Source organism: Lithobates pipiens, unplaced genomic scaffold (genome assembly GCF_037356315.1).
Source record: "Lithobates pipiens isolate NorthernLeopardFrog02 unplaced genomic scaffold, aLitPip1_a1.2 Scaffold_16, whole genome shotgun sequence".
In the NCBI taxonomy this organism is placed as follows: Eukaryota; Metazoa; Chordata; class Amphibia; order Anura; family Ranidae; genus Lithobates; species Lithobates pipiens.
The window spans coordinates 299,837,259-299,854,566 of record NW_027507748.1 but is presented as its reverse complement, the minus strand read 5'-3'; the positions used below and the strand labels follow the sequence as shown (position 1 = coordinate 299,854,566).

The 17,308-nt window shown below is 41.0% G+C and overlaps 1 protein-coding gene across 3 annotated transcripts in view; it reads left to right on the top strand.

Annotated features, from left to right (window-relative positions):
• Positions 1–17,308, top strand: part of TAFA3 (TAFA chemokine like family member 3) — a 670,905-nt gene that overhangs the window by 185,646 nt on the left and 467,951 nt on the right. The window lies entirely within an intron of this gene.

The following is a 17,308-nucleotide window of genomic DNA, read 5'->3' as shown; positions in this document are numbered from 1 at the left end:
GTTTTCACCTGATGATCTGGCCAGTAACACTGCTACTGTATTAGAGTGCTCCCACTCTGGATAAAAGAACATAGGGGCACCTTTGGACAGCAGCATTGTCAATTCAGGTGTGTGTGTGTACATGTGGTGGTGGTGGAGGGGGTGTTAGATGCACTAGCAGATAAACTGAAGCTGAACTCCATTTCCAATGCAGACACTCTTGACACACAATTTCATAGTTTTATAGTTAGTAAGGTTGAATAAAGACACCAGTCCATCCAGTTCAACCTGAGTAAGTGTCTACAATTGTCCCTATCCCTGTACATTGCACACTCACATCAGTCCCTACCCTCAAGGAGCCCACTATCCTAGGTCCCAATTCATATACTAGGGCCAATTTTGGACAGAAGCCAATTAACCTACCTGCATGTCTTTGGACTGTGGGAGGAAACCGGAGTGCCTGGAGGAAACCCACGCAGGCACAGGGAGAACATGCAAACTCCAGGCAGGTAGTGTCGTGGTTGGGATTTGAACCAGTGACCCTTCTTACTGCTAGGTGAGAGTGCTAACCACTACACCACTGTGCTGCTCAATTGAACAAGCTGAAGCTGATTGGCTAATATGAACAGCTGCACCAGATTTTGCACTCTGCAGTTTACTTCTTCTGTATGTTAGAAAATAGATCAGACATGCTGTGTGACATCATTAATTAAATCTGGTCATTGTCACCCAAGATATCCAAATAGTTTGTTTACATCTTTTGTATGATAGAAAATAGACCAGACATGCTGTGTGACATCAATTAAATCTAGTCATTGTCACCCAGGATCTCCATCCAGTTTGTTTACATCTTTTGTATGTTAGAAAATAGACCAGACATGCTGTGTGACATCATCAATTAAATTTGGTCATCGTCACCCAGGATCTCCAGGCAGTTGTTTACATCAGGGATCTTCAAACTATGGCCCTCCAGTTGTTCAGGAACTACAATTTCCATTATGCACTCTAGTCATATCTGTGAATGTCAGAGTTTTATAATGCCTCATGGGACGTGTATTTCCACAACAGCTGGAGGGCCGTAGTTTGAAGATCCCTGGTTTACATCTTCTGTATGTTAGAAAATAGGCCAGATGTGCTGTGTGACATCATCAATGAATGCTGGTCATCGTCACTCAGGATCTCCACATAGCTTGTTTACAAACAGAACCTGGCTGGGGATTTGTCATTTTGTGCAATAGTGCTACCACCTCTAAATTACACATTCCCACTGTTTGTAAACAAATAATGTTACTTTTAGTAGAGTACACTGCACTGCTACACAACTTCACGTGCAGGTTTAAAGCATGTATATATACACTGTATATATTTATATTGTGTGTATATAATTGTATACTTCCTCACACTACCTCAGAGCATTAGTTTATTACTAGAACTTAACAGTAAACCAGCATTGCTGGCATGGGATAACACAACACCCTTCTTTACACCTAGTCTCCTGAGTTGTCGCTCACTAGACCTGAGCACACTAATGTTCCCTGGCTTTACCCGGATGCCCGCATGGGACAGGGCAAAGGGCTGTTCCCCTGTTCTATTCTCTCCCTTCTCTCGGCAGGTACTATTGGTGGAAGCTCCCATAGCAACAAGCTGCCATTGGAGGGATTTGACGGGCTGTTCTTCGCACCATCTGCTTGCCTATATAAAGCTGAATTTTACCTCAGCTACCAGCCACCTGAACAGGACCGGTCTGTGATTGTGTGTGCCACTCATAAGCATGGAGTCTCTCCTTCATCAGCTCCTGGAAAAAGCAGAAAGCTCTGGTGGGGAGGAGTGGCTAAGGCATTCCTTATCTGAAGACCCACCTTCATGTTCTGCTCTCCCTACCTGTCTGATGCCCATGCCGACAATTCCTACGAAGGAACTCAGGGCTGGGGTGGCTGGCAGCTCTCACCCACCTGTAGGTAGACAGCAGCCCCAGCACTTCCTTATCCCGGGAAAGAATATTTCACTTCTGCTTCTCATGCTAGGTACCAGAAAGATGCTGTACCTTTACCCTTCTCAGCCTTCATTCTACAAGCCAGTGCTGCAACTTCTATAGGACAGAATGCTCTGTCAGATATCCCATCTGGTGAGAATTCTGTTACTTCTATGTCTGACTTAGGTTTTAGTCTTAATTCTTTAGCTAAGGCTTTTTCTAGCCTGTCAGAAGGGGAACAAGGGTCTCCCTCTCCCTCTCTCATTGTCAGGGCTCTGTTTGCAGGTGCTAGCTGTTCTTTTCAGAATAGCCAGCAATTACTGAATGCTACAAGTCAATCACCTCTTCCTGTGCAGGAGGCACAGCCTTCTGGTACTTTACAAGGGGCACATGTATTTGGTGCATCTCAGGAGACACAGCTTGATGGTACTCCTCTTAATAGTTCAACAGGTGTACCGTCCCCTGGTACTTTTCCCTATATTTCTCAATCAGGTGCACGCTATTCTGGTGCAGTGCCAGGAGCTCAGTATGCTGGAGCAATGTTGGGTCAAAGCTTAATTAATTATTAGAATTTTAATACTGTTACAGATGTTGAAGGATGTGCAGCCTTCACTTTTTTCAAGTGTACAAAATTCTGGTGCTTATCAAGATAATGGTCATATGTTTAATCAGACAGTCACTGGTAATTCATTAAAGGTTGGTCCAGTTTGGAATGTTATGTGTTCTCAGGGTAATGTTACTATTCCTATAGACAAACAGTGTAACTCTTTCAAAACTCAGAACACCCTGGTTAATACTTATGGTCCTGTTCAGCCTATTTCCTGGAACACTGCACCTGTGCAGAAGCTTGTATAAAAGAAGCTCTTCCATGCAAAATCTCTCCATTGGGCTTTCATTTATCCTCATCAGTTAAGGAGAAAATTTGGAGAGGAGAATTTGTTGACTTATTGGCCATCCTGACCTCTTCTAAAGACTTTCTTTCTAAGCTGGATAATAAATTAGAGGATCGTTCAAAAGAGAATAGGAAGAGAGCCATACCTAGTACGTTCCAGAATTGGCTACAAGCATTCTGTATTTTCGTTTCAGTAATGGGTGAAAAGTTTCCAGAAAAATGTTCTGGGTTATTCCAGCACCTTGATATTGTTGTGGAAGCCGTTAGGCATTTCAGTGGCATCTCATGGTTCCATTACAATTAGAATTTTAGACATAAATTGGCAGTGCATCCTTCTCTGCATCAGGGTGCAAAGGACGTTGGCCTTTGGCTAAATCTGATATTACCTCCAAAACCCCAATTGCAACATAAAATGCTGAGTTTTTCTAATAATTCACTTTGCAAAGGTTTCTTCTTTGCATTTAATGAGGGACAATGTAAATGTAAGGTAGGTTTTTGCCTATAAAAAGCCAGATTTTGCCACAGCTGCCAGCCACCTGAACAGGACCGATCTGTGCTCTTACCCACCCTCCCCTATTATTTATTGATATTAAATGTCACGTTGCTATTTAGCGGGGGTTTGTCTTCTAGTATAAATCTGGAGGGACATGGTGATTAAGATCTGGTACTGGATCATTTTGTTAAGTTTAAAATGTAATGCTATGCTGAAAGCTGTTTTTTATTAATTTGAATGTGTTAAATTTGGGTCACCCCTTGAATAAACACCGTGGCCATTATGTGGCCAATTATATATATTTTTGGTGTCAGTTTTGTCAAATTCTGACTTTTTAACAGTTAAAACTTAGACATGAATTTTCAGGGGCTGTCTAGATGATATAGGGAGGTGATGAAATGTGAGAAAAGTAAATATAGACTCTTTGCTATCAAATAAACATGTTGCTTAATCCAAGCAACTCACAGGTTTATTTTAAATTAAACCTTGTATACTGTGTTGTTAATAATTAGTATATGTAACAAATGTCATGGTGATAACAGAATTCTTAGCTCCTTAGCCATTTGGTGAAATTAATTGGTTAACTTTATTTTTACAATCTATTCATCTGAGTTTTGATTGGAACAGTGAATAAAATGCATATTAAAAAATCAATCCAAATTAATGACCCGTTTTAAATATGTTCCATTTAATAGCATGCGTAAAGGCTTGATTTAAAGAACCTATCAACAATCTTTACTTCCCAACTGCCAGCAATCTTTATTAGACATTGGCAGTGGATAAATGACGAAATTTCACGGCATAATGATGGGGGGGGGGGGTTATATGAATATTATGGAAAAAATATTACCCCTATTTTCATTACACTCGGTTCTTAAAATTCTATATGTTGCACTTTTATTTTTATTAGTCCTTCCTGCATTTGGAGAGAGAGTGTCAGGCTGCATTTCTAACAGGTAAATTCTTTGTTCTAAACAGGTGGAAACAGCGTGTTAAGAAGACACTAGGCTTAGTACATAAATGTAAACATCAACTCAAACATTTACTCTGAAGCCCTGTAAAACATTGCACAATTACGCTAATACTGTAAATGTTATAAAACCACTATTCAGGCAGAGCCCCGATTGGTCTACTGTACCTCAATAAATATCCATCAAGCCCCTTCAACATGAATCATGTGGCTAGTTGCCATAGGGTGCCAGAATATAATGTTTATTATAGGTTATTAGATTCTAAGCTCTAAGGCTGCTTTCGCACTGGGGCGTTGGGTGCATCGGCGGTAAAACTCTTTACTGTCCTTTTAGTGACGATATTCGCCCGCTAGCAGTGTGCTTTTAACCCCACTAGTGGCAGAAAAAAAGGTTAAAACCGCCCGCCACCTCCAGCGGCACTTTTCCGGCAGTTTGGTAATGCTGCCCATTGATTTCAATGGGCAGGGGTGCTTTAGGAGCGGTGAATACACTGCTCCTACAGTGCTGCTAAGAAGCTGCTTGCAGGACTTTTTTTACCGCCCCGCAAGTGCAATGCACTTGCTATTTTTAGCGCTTTAGCGCCTGTAAAGTGCCTCAGTGTGAAAGCAGCCTAACATGCGGGGTCCTCTAATTCCTCCTTTATTGATGTGTGCCCTCATGTTGTAACACTGCGCAAACTGTTGCCACTATATAACTCCTGTAGGATAATAACAATTATAATAATTACATCCTCATGTACCATTTTGTTAGTATAGTGGAACAGCTTTTTAGACAAGCTTAGAGTTTGTTTTTGCTCATACATGTGCTGTGTGATTGGTGAATCATGGTGATGTAGGTCAGTTATATTGTTGGGTGTTTTTCAACTAAAATTAAAACTTTAGATACTGAATGTTTCAATACAGCTGTCTAACATACACATAGGGGTTGATTTACTAAAGACAAAAAGATTGTGCACATTGCAGTTGCTCCGGAGCTTAGTAAATAAGGTAAAGCTTCACATTGCAAATAATACCCAATCACATGCAAGCAAAATAAATAAAAAAACAGCATTTTTCTTGCACATGATTAGATGATAGAAGTCAGCAGAGCTTTTGCACATTTACTAAGTAAAGTGCACAGTCTATTTGCCTTAAGTAAATCACTTGAAAGAATGCCCTTTACACAGCTATATGCCTTATGTTGGCTATCTTTCAGAGACCAATTAAACGTTGAAAATCTAAGCAATAGATGATCATATGTATCATAAACAATCTTTCCTGTCAAAAATTAAAAACACATTTAACCCCCAAAAAATTCATATTTTGTTCTATACTGTGCTGAAAAAATATTCTAATGCATAAGGTAGTTTGAAGCAATCTTTATATGTTCTGTACATTTGCCTTTGGAATTTATTTTAGCTACCAATTTAATGTTCCTTCACGCTCTATACGGGTTTGTATATTGTGATGTTAAATGAGAACTGTGAGCGTTATCTTATGCATGTGCCACTAGTTGTTATTTATACATAGGCAAAGCAGTTAGGGGCTCTGACAGCACTCTGCATGGTTTCATATCCTGTTTCCTTAATGTCCTCACAAAGCTGTCAAGTAGAATAAGGACTTCTCTATGTAGTTTATTGCAATTTACTACACTGGGTAAAGACTGAATCATACAATGTGAGTGTGAGCCATTCACTATATTCAGAGTTAAAAAAAAAATAGCTGAAAAAAAAAGTTAGTTATGTTAGAAAATGTAAGAGATAGAAATGTATCGATAGATAGATAAATAGATAGATAGATAGATAGATAGATAGATAGATAGATAGATAGATAGATCGATAGATCAATAGATATAGTATATGGATAGAAGGATTTAATGAATACATGGATTGCAGGAATCGGCAGATGCAAGGTGGGGTTTTAATTAATTGGATTGTGGGATTATATTTAACCCTTTCACCTTCTTGCCTCTCCTGTACCTCTCATCTCCATCCTGTCTCTGTAGTGACCCATATACAGTACGTTAACTCCCTTATCTACATCCTCCCACTGTATGTGGCATGTACATTAACCCCTTCATCTCCTCCTTCCCCTGTGTATAAACTGTATATTTTTGATGCTCTGGATCTAGTGCACAATTACCAAGTACCACATTTAACCACTTTAATACCAGCAAGTTTCTTTGCTTCCAAAAATAATTGTGGCATAAAAAGGAAGATAACCCTATGGTATTTCTTTCAAAAATAGGGTCATTTGGGAAGGGGGGGGGGGTGTACTGCCCTGGCATTTTTTATGTGTTATACCTGAAGCAGAGTGCAAGGTGTACCAAGATGAGCGTCGCTGATGGAGACATGGGCTGCCACTTCTGTTAACGATTCTGACGGCCCAGGTCACCGATTCTACCCCTGCCCCAGCAATCTTACCTTCCGCTGCAAGGGCTCACTTTCCACTGTGCCAGGAGTCGTGCTCCGCCCTCTCCACCCACTGACTTCCGGGAGCCTCTTTCATGTAAAGGTGTCGGGTGAAGCATGGGTAGCATTTTCCCAAGTACAAGTACATATATATATAGATATATATACAGTTCCTTGAAAAAGTATTCATACCCCTTGAAATTTTCCACATTTTGTCATGTCAGCACCAAAAACATAAATGTATTTTATTGGAATTTGTATGTGATAAACCAACACAAAGTGGCACATAATTGTAAAGTGGAAGTAAAATGATAAATGGTTTTCCAATTTTTTTTACAAATAAATATGTGAAAAAAGTCATCCCCCCAAAATCAATACTTTGTAGAACCACCTTTCGCTGCAATTACAGCTACAAGTCTTTTTGGGGATGTCTACCAGCTTTGCACATCTAGAGAGTGACATTTTTGCCCATTCTTTTTTTCAAAATAGCGCTAGCTCTGTCAGATTGGATGGAGAGTGTCTGAACAGCAATTTTCAACTCTTCCCACAGATTCTCAATTGGATTTAAGTCTGGACTTTTACTGGCCAATTCTAATACATGAATATGCTTTGATCTAAACCATTTCATTGTAGCTCTGGCTGTATGTTTAGGGTCGTTGTCCTGATGGAAGGTGAACCTCCGCTCCGATCTCAAGTCTTTTGCAGACTCTAACAGGTTTTCTTCTGAGATTGCCGTGTGTTTGGCTCCATCCATCTTCCCATTAACTCTGACCAGCTTCCCTGTCCATGCCGAAGAAAAGATGTGTTTAGAGTGATGTGCAGTGTTAGCTTTCCTCCACACGAAGCGTTTTGCTTTTAGGCCAAAAAGTTATATTTTCTTTCTCACCTGACCAGAGCACCTTCTTCCACATGTGTCCCCCACATGGCTTCTCGCAAACTTCAAACAGGGTTTCTTATGGCTTTCTTTCAACAATGGTTTTCTTCTTGCCACTCTTCCATAAATACCAGATTTGTGGAGTGCACGACTAATAATTGTCCTGTGGACAGATTCTCCCACCTTAGCTATGGATCTCTGCAGCTACTCCAGAGTTATTATGGGCCTCTTGGCTGCTTCTTTTATTAATGCTCTCCTTGCCTGGCCTGTCAGTTTAGATGGATGGCTATGTCTTGGTAGGTTTGCAGTTGTGCCATACTCTTTCCATTTTTGGATGATGGATTGAACAGTGCTCCATGAGATGTTTAAAGCTTGGGATTTATCTAAACCAACCCTGCTTTAAACTTCTCCACAACTTTATCCCCGACCTGTCTGGTGTGTTCCTTGGCATTCATGATGCTGTTTGTTCACTAAGGTTCTCTAAAAAACCTCTGAGGGCTTCACAGAACAGCTGTATTTATACTGAGATTAAATCACACACAGGTGGACTTTATTTACTAATTAGGTGACTTCTGAAGTCAATTGGTTCCACTAGATTTTAGTTAGGGGTATCAGAGTAAAGGGGGCTGAATACAAATGCATGCCACTATTTTCACTTATTGATTTGTTAAGAAATGTTGAAAACCATTTATCATTTTCCTTTCACGTCACAATTATGTGCCCCTTTGTGTTGGTCTAGCACATAAAATCCCAATAAAATACGTTTTTGGCTGTATGTACATGACAAAATAGGAAATTTCAATTTCAAAGGGGTATGAATACTTTTTCAAGGTAATACATATATATATATATATATATATATATATATATATATAATATATATCACAAAACATAAGAGGCAGATTTGGTTCTTAAATTGGTAAAATGCAATGCATGCCTAGTGTACTTGGTGTTCAGTAACCCAAAGAAACCAATTACATTTCAGTATACGGACTGGATGAGAAAAATATTGACTCTAGCTGCTACAGGTTATAGTACTTTGTACATAGCCATCAATGATCAATATATGTCATTGTAAAATTCTTCAACAAGTACAGTTATTCTGGAGTGCCCAGTAACATGGAAAAAAAAAACAAGCAAAAAGAAATGCCAGTAAGAATAGAGCAAATTAAACAAACCTCTTCATACAGACTCTTTTCTGCTGTTTCAATTTCTGGAGTAGACACTTTGATTCATATTGCCCATTGTCACCATACAAACTAGTCTCTAAGCCCTTGTACACACGGTCAGATATTCCGACAACAAAATCCGTCACATTTTTTACGACAGATTTTGTCCGAAGCTGGTGTTGCATACACACAGTCGGACAAAGTTGGCGGAAAATCCGATTGTTTGGAATGTGATGACGTTCTTTCGTTACGACGGGACTACGTTCAGGCTAGTAGCCAATAGCTTTAGTCTCATAATTTGATCTGAGCAAGTACTATTTGATCTGAGCAAGTACTTGGAAGTGCAGTAACTCTAAATCTAAGGGGTAGATCTGAAATGAGGGGAAGCTCTGCTGATTTTATCATCCAATCATGTACAAGCTAAAATGCAGTTTTTTCATTTTCCTTGTATTTCCCCCTCAGATCTACAGCGACTTTACTTCCAAGTGCACTTTCAGTTCAAAGTGGATTTGCCTTTAGTGAATAACCCCCCGTGTTTTATTGGTACACAAGCAAGCAATGATTTCTAGTACTATTAAACATTTGAACAGTGCTCATTTGCAAGTACAGCAACGTTATTTCATTTGTAGACAGGACATCATCAAGTCTCATCTCCCTATACTCCCTATAATTGGCTCAATGCTTTCCACAGAAATCTGCACAGAGTTGCATATTTTTAAGAATGTGGTGTTCCTAGCATTGTTACCTTTACTATACCTGGAATTTCATCTTCAGGTTTGATGTAAAAATAATCTTATTATAACACTGGCTCTAACCATGTGATTATAGTGAATACAGACCCTGATGATTTGGAAAAATATTAGAAAGTTCAATGACATAACCTAATAGGATGAGTCTGATTTACTAATGGAGTTTACATAATAAATTGTGTGAATATTCACTTTAATTATCCAACCACGTGAAAAGAAAATTCCTATTCACGTTGAATATCTAATTATGTGCTGGTGAAATAAGTAAACAGGGAATTGCGTTTTTTATATGATTGAATAACTGAAGTGAATATTCATATTACACGGCTTACCCTTTGTATGAAAGCAAGTGCCTATACAAAACATGAAGAAAATTAAAGTCTGTGTAAAATAAATTATAATTAACTTTTAGCCAAGTGTAATATTACATTAAAATAATATATTTTTCTCTTTATAAAATCATGGCATTGACATTTATAGTAATTACTGTAAATGGCATACTTACATGTATGTGGTGATGTTATTACTCATTAATACAGTTAGACTGTTACAGTATCTACACTTACTGCAAAGGCAGAGTAAAAGATTAAAATGAACGCACTTTATTAATAAAATAATTTATGTAATTAACACAACAGATATTTTTTGCTTCTTGAACGTGAGAACTGTGGGAATAGTTTTGCATATAACAAGCTGCTGTGTGTGTTTTAAAACTCTAAAAGAACCATTAGATTGTTGTATGAACATATGTCAAAGATTTTGAAAGAATTCTAAGCTATTTAGGTCAAAAAACATCCAAACATCCAATTGATAACTGGGTTTGGGGTCTGTAACATTATATTCCGGATACCAGATACCAGATTTTTCCTGCTACTCCTTTTCCAGCATATTATTGCAAAGAAAACAATTATGCTCATATTCATCAGATAATAATATAATATAATCTAAAGGACTTTAATCCTTAAGGCTGGGTTCACATTACAGCGATGCGGGAACGCTGCGAATCCGCTGCGGGTTCCCGCATCGCATGCCTCCCGGCGGCAGTTCACACTGCCCTATGCGAATGGCTGGGAGTGTCAATGAAAAGTTAATGACACCCCCAGATCAGTTTGCATATCGCAGTGCAATCTGCAAACTCAGACAGGAATCGGATCGCATGGTGTGGACACCCATGTGATCTGATTCTGCTGTGGACCAAAAAAAGGGTCCTGTGCGACTTTGGGCCGGGTGCGATGCGAATTCAGCCATACTATCTGTATGGCTGAACTCGTATCGCACAGAGATCGGATGTGATTTGCACTGCAGTGCGGTGCGAATCACATCCGATTCTTGTCACCGCTGCAGTGTGAACCCAGCCTAAAATAGAATTTCAAGCAAAACTTTACTCTTAACCACTTAACCACTTCCTAATCGCACATAGTCAAATGACGTCCTTGACTTTGTGCAGTGATATCTGAATGATGCCTGCAGCTAGAGGCATCATTCAGATATCAATATTTCCAGTTGGCGATTATGTGCACCATAAGAATGATCATATTGGCAGTTCCACCGCTTGATCATTCTTATAGGCGACGGGAGGGGACACCCCCTCCTGCCGCCATCCGATGCTTCTCCTGGCTCTCCCGTACCATCGGGGGCCTGGAGAAAGAATCAGCTGGTGCCAGATGATGAGCATAGAGATTTCCGGTGACCACATGTTCATCAGTCATCTCTATGACCATCAGAGGCGTGGGCGCGACATTATGACATCACTCCCGGGTTCTCGCATGTCAACAAAGCCGCAATTGCAGATATCAGCATGAGATTGGTGATTTTTTTTTCCGCCAATCTCATGCTTTCCAGCCTGGAGGAGAGATGCAGGCCTTATTGACCACGCATCTCTCAATAAAGAGGACCTGTCACATAGATTCCTATTACAATCTATGTAAAAAAATAAGTAAAATAAAAATAATAATAATAATATCTTTTTTTTTTAAACACCCCTGTCCCTGCTCGTGCTCAGAAGCGAATGCACAGGCAAGTCCCACCCACATATGCAAAGTACGGGTAAATATTAATTTTCTAGCAAAAATACCTGTTTTTAACTTCCATACAGGGACTATTCTGGGCCTATTCTGGAACTCTCCTACATGTAAAAATCATATTTTTTTTGCTAGAAAATTACTCAGAACCCCCAAACATTATATATATATTTTTTATAACACCCTAGAGAATAAAATGGCAGTCGTTGCAATACTTTCTGTCACAGACAGATAAGGTATCTCTGCGCCAGCCAATTAGATAAGTAGAATGAGATATTGCTGCCTGCACTAAAGAAGGTTAATCAAACCCAAAAATGCAGAAATATTTGTATGTGATAGTGCTGCGCAATGTACAAGAGAGAAGGAAAGGGGAGAGGGAAGGAGAGAGAGGAGGAGGGGAAAATGGGAAAGAAAAAGGGAGGAGGAAGGAGGAGAAGGAAAAAAGGGGATAAGTAAAGTGATCTAAAGTAGAGACAATTTTAAGGTCAATGTGTCAATGTAAAAAAAAGCATGTCCATGCTGTAAACTTACAGCAGTAAGGTAAGGGGACGCCCATCCACTTATTGAATGGAGTGAAGGAAAGGAAAACCACTTCTGCTTTATTGTCCGCACAATTTAAGAGCACCAGCACTTTACATTTGGTCATCTGCAGTTTTGCACATTTATTTATGGATTGCATGGACACTTTTGATATTACATTTATTGTGAGTCTGACACATTGTTTGCAGTGATTGCACGGATATTATTTATACTTGGCACTTGCACTTTTTTTAGCTGTTGGATCATCACATGTTATGCATTTTATATGGCAATAATCTGTATGCAAATTTCTTTAATCCCAAAATTGTGTTTTTATACTTGGTATAGCTCCGTATGAATATTCACAAATAAATGTCATATTTAATTAAATTTTTTCTTTTAAAGTAAGGAGTTTATATTACAAAATAGAGTACTACAACAAGTAACCTCACAAGTATATGTCACATTGACCTTAAAATTGTCTCTACTTTAGATCACTTTACTTATCCCCTTTTTTCTTCTCCTCCTTCCCCATCGCCTTTTCTTTCCCATTTTCCCCTCCTCCTCTCTCTCCTTCCCTCCCCCCCTCCTTCTCTCTTGTACATTGCGCAGCACTATCACCTACAAATACTTTCTGTCGCACTGTATTTATGCAGTGGTCTTACAAGCTCACTTTTTTTGGAAACAATACACCTTTTTAAATGAAAAAATAAGACAACAGTAAAGTTAGCCCATTTTTTTTATATTGTGAAAGATAATGTTATGCCGAGTAAATTGATACCCAACATGTCATGCTTCAAAATTGCACTCGTTTGTGGAATGGTGACAAACTTTTACCCTTAAAAATAACTCCATATGTGAGGTTTAAAAAATTCAACAGGTTGGATGTTTTACGTTACAGAGCTAAGATTATTGCTCTTGCTCCAACGACTGCAGCAGTACCTCGCACACCGTTTTCATGCGTGAGCTCGGCGGGACAGGGAGCATTTACATGTTTTCAATTTTTCTTTTTCTTATATATTTTCCCTTTTATTTTATTTTTTTACACTGTTTTAAAAAAAGAATGGTGTCACATTTATTCCTCTTGCAAGGAATGTAAACATGCCTTGTAATAGAAAAAAAGCATGACAGGACCTCTTGAATATGAGATCTGGGGTCAAAAAGAGCTCAGATCTCATATTTACACTACAATGCAAAAAAAAAAAAAAAAAAAAAAAAAGAATTTACTGAAACTTTTGCATTTCTGTGTTCTGTGGGAGACCAAATATAGTGACGCAGGGTCCTGGGTTTAGTAACACTTTAAATATGCACCCCCCCTCCTCCTAACACCTATTCTGAGTAACTTGTGTAAGAAAGATCTGTATACTTATCTATTTTCAGGCTGCTCCAGTCCTGTCACGTGATCACCCCTATATCAGCCAGTGCCCGCTGCAGGGGAGAGGAGGGAGCCCTGACAGAGGATGGGCCATAGGAGCCTATGGGTAACACCAAAATTTTGGCATTGCCAGCTGTTATTAAGTCCTCTCTCCTCTCCCCTGCAGCTGTCCCTGTCTGACACAGGGGAGATCATGTGACCAGACTGGAGTCGCCTGTAAATAGGACATATGCAGATTTTTCTTACCCAGGTTAGTCGGAATAGGTGTTAAGAGGAGGGAACATTTTTAAGAGTAGTTAGGTCTGGAATTATACTTTAATTTACTCTTCCTTTCCTTTGTTAATATTCCTCCTTACTTGTTCTTTACTTTTATAGCATGAACTGAAAAACCGACAGCTGTTGGTAACAGCTTTTGCTTCAGTTGTTTAACAATGAGCATAAAAGACATATTCAGGTAAGAAAGGGACAGAGTAAATCGTATTTACCAACAAAAATAATCAAAATTCTTTTTTTTGTTTACCAGACTTCAGTGGAAGAATTTAGACTTATGAATAAGTGCACTTTAGCATAGTGCTTTCCCCCTATTATGCAAGCCTTTGAATAAGGCTGTAACTTTTGTATTTTAACCACTTGCCGACCGCCGCACGACGATATACGTCGGCAGAATGGCACGGGCAGGCATATGGGCGTATATATAAGTCCCTGCCTGCCCGCGGGTGGGGGGCCCGATCGGGCCCCCCCCCGGTGCCTGCGGCGGTCGGCATTCCGTCGAGAGCGATCCGGGATGAGGGGGCGGCCATTCATTCATGGCCACCCCCTCGCGATCGCTCTCGACGAATGGAAATCCCCGGTGACATCACTTCCTCTCCTGTAATGTAAACACAGGAGAGGAAGTGATGTATTCTCTCCTCCGTGTCGGTAGTTTTCGTTCCGACACGGAGGAGAGCGGATCGGTGAGTTGCACCAACACTCTACACACACAGTAGAACATGCCAGGCACACTCACACCCCCCCTTTACCCCCCGATCACCCCCCCAATTACCCCTGCCCCCCAGTCACAGTGACACCAATGTCATTTTTTTTTTTTTTTTTGCATTGGTGTCATTTGTGACTGTAATAACTGTTAGGGCAGTTAGAGTTAGCCCCCTTTAGTTCTAATGTGCCCCCCTAACCCCCCCCAATAAAGGTTTAACCCCGTGATCACCCCCCGTCGCCAGTGTCACTAAGGCTGGGTTCACATTGCAGCGGTTTATGAGAACGAATGTGATTCGCACCGCACTGCAGTGCAAATCACATCCGATCTCTGTGCGATTCGAGTTCAGCCATTCGCCGCACCCGCCGCACCCGCCACACCCGCCGCACCCGCCGCAAATTCGCACGGGACCCTTTTTTTGGCCCGCAGCAGAATCGGATCGCATGGGTGTTCACACCATGCGATCCGAGTTTGCAGATCGCACTGCGATATGCGAACTGATCTGGGGGTGTCAGTAACATTTCACTGACACTCCCAGCAGTTCGCATAGGGCAGTGTGAACTGCCGCCGGGAGGCATGCGATGCGGGAACCCGCCGCGGATTCGCGGCGTTTCCGCATCGCTCCAGTGTGAACCCAGCCTAATAAGCGATCATTTTTCTGATCGCCGTATTAGTGTCACAGGTGACGCTAGTTAGGCAGGTAGGTATTTAGGTTCGCCGCAGCTTTTTATAGCGCCAGGGACCCCCATATACTACCGCATAAAGCCCCCTGATTGCCCCCTAGTTAACCCTTTCACCTGTGATCACCATATAACTGTTACAGGTGACGCTGGTTGGTTAGTTATTTTTTTATAGTTTCAGGGCACCCGCCATTTATTACCTAATAAAGGTTTAACCCCCTGATCACCCGGCGGGTGTCATTTGTGACTAATAACTGTTAGGGCAGTTAGGGTTAGCCCCCTTTAGTTCTAAGGTACCCCCCTAACCCCCCCAATAAAGGTTTAACCCCGTGATCACCCCCCGTCGCCAGTGTCACTAAGGCTGGGTTCACATTGCAGCGGTTTGAGAACGGATGTGATTCGCACCGCACTGCAGTGCAAATCACATCCGATCTCTGTGCGATTCAAGTTCAGCCATTCGCCGCACCCGCCGCACCCGCCGCAAATTCGCACGGGACCCTTTTTTTGGCCCGCAGCAGAATCGGATCGCATGGGTGTTCACACCATGCGATCCGAGTTTGCAGATCGCACTGCGATATGCGAACTGATCTGGGGGTGTCAGTAACATTTCACTGACACTCCCAGCAGTTCGCATAGGGCAGTGTGAACTGCCGCCGGGAGGCATGCGATGCGGGAACCCGCCGCGCATTCGTGGCGTTCCCGCATCGCTCCAGTGTGAACCCAGCCTAATAAGCGATCGTTTTTCTGATCGCTGTATTAGTGTCACAGGTGACGCTAGTTAGGCAGGTAGGTATTTAGGTTCGCCGCAGCTTTTTATAGCGCCAGGGACCCCCATATACTACCGCATAAAGCCCCCTGATTGCCCCCTAGTTAACCCTTTCACCAGTGATCACCATATAACTGTTACAGGTGACGCTGGTTGGTTAGTTATTTTTTTATAGTTTCAGGGCACCCGCCATTTATTACCTAGTCTCACTAGTGTACCCCTAAATTTAGGGGTGTCTACTTTCCAAAATGGGGTCATTTGGGGGGGGTTTGTGCCATCTTGGCATTTTATGGCCTTCAAAACTGTAACGCCCTTAGAAAGCCTGAAGGCGGTGCTTGGTTTTCGGGGCCCCGTACGCGGCTAGGCTCCCAAAAAGTCCCACATATGTGGTATCCCCGTACTCAGGAGAAGCAGCAGAATTTATTTTGGGGTGTCATTTCACATATGCCCATGGCATGCATGAGCAATATATCATTTAGTGACAACTTTGTGAAAAAAAAAAAAAAAAAAAAAAAGTTTGTAATTTTCCCGCAACTTGTGGCAAAATATAAAATATTCCATGGACTCAACATGCCTCTCAGCAAATAGCTTGGGGTGTCTACTTTCTAAAATGGGGTCATTTGTGGGGGTTTTGTGCCATCTTGGCATTTTATGGCCTTCAAAACTGTAATAGGTAGTGAGAAGTGAACTCAAAAATTTACGCCCTTAGAAAGCCTGAAGGCGGTGCTTGGTTTTCGGGGCCCCGTACGCGGCTAGGCTCCCAAAAAGTCCCACATATGTGGTATCCCCGTACTCAGGAGAAGCAGCAGAATTTATTTTGGGGTGTCATTTCACATATGCCCATGGCATGTGTGAGCAATATATCATTTAGTGACAACTTTGTGAAAAAAAAAAAAAAAAAAAAAAGTTTGTAATTTTCCCGCAACTTGTGGCAAAATATAAAATATTCCATGAACTCAACATGCCTCTCAGCAAATAGCTTGGGGTGTCTACTTTCTAAAATGGGGTCATTTGTGGGGGTTTTGTGCCATCTTGGCATTTTATGGCCTTCAAAACTGTGATAGGTAGTGAGAAGTGAACTCAAAAATTTACGCCCTTAGAAAGCCTGAAGGCGGTGCTTGGTTTTCGGGGCCCCGTACGCGGCTAGGCTCCCAAAAAGTCCCACATATGTGGTATCCCCGTACTCAGGAGAAGCAGCAGAATTTATTTTGGGGTGTCATTTCACATACGCCCATAGCATGTGTGAGCAATATATCATTTAGTGACAACTTTGTGTAAAAAAAAAAAAAAAATTTTTTTTTTGTCATTATTCAATCGCTTGAGGCAAAAAAATAAAATATTCAATGGGCTCAACATGCCTCTTATCAATTTCCTTAGGGGGTCTACTTTCCAAAATGGGGTCATTTGGGGGGGTTTTGTACTGCCCTGCCATTTTAGCACCTCAAGAAATGAGATAGGCAGTCGTAAACTAAAAGCTGCGTAAATT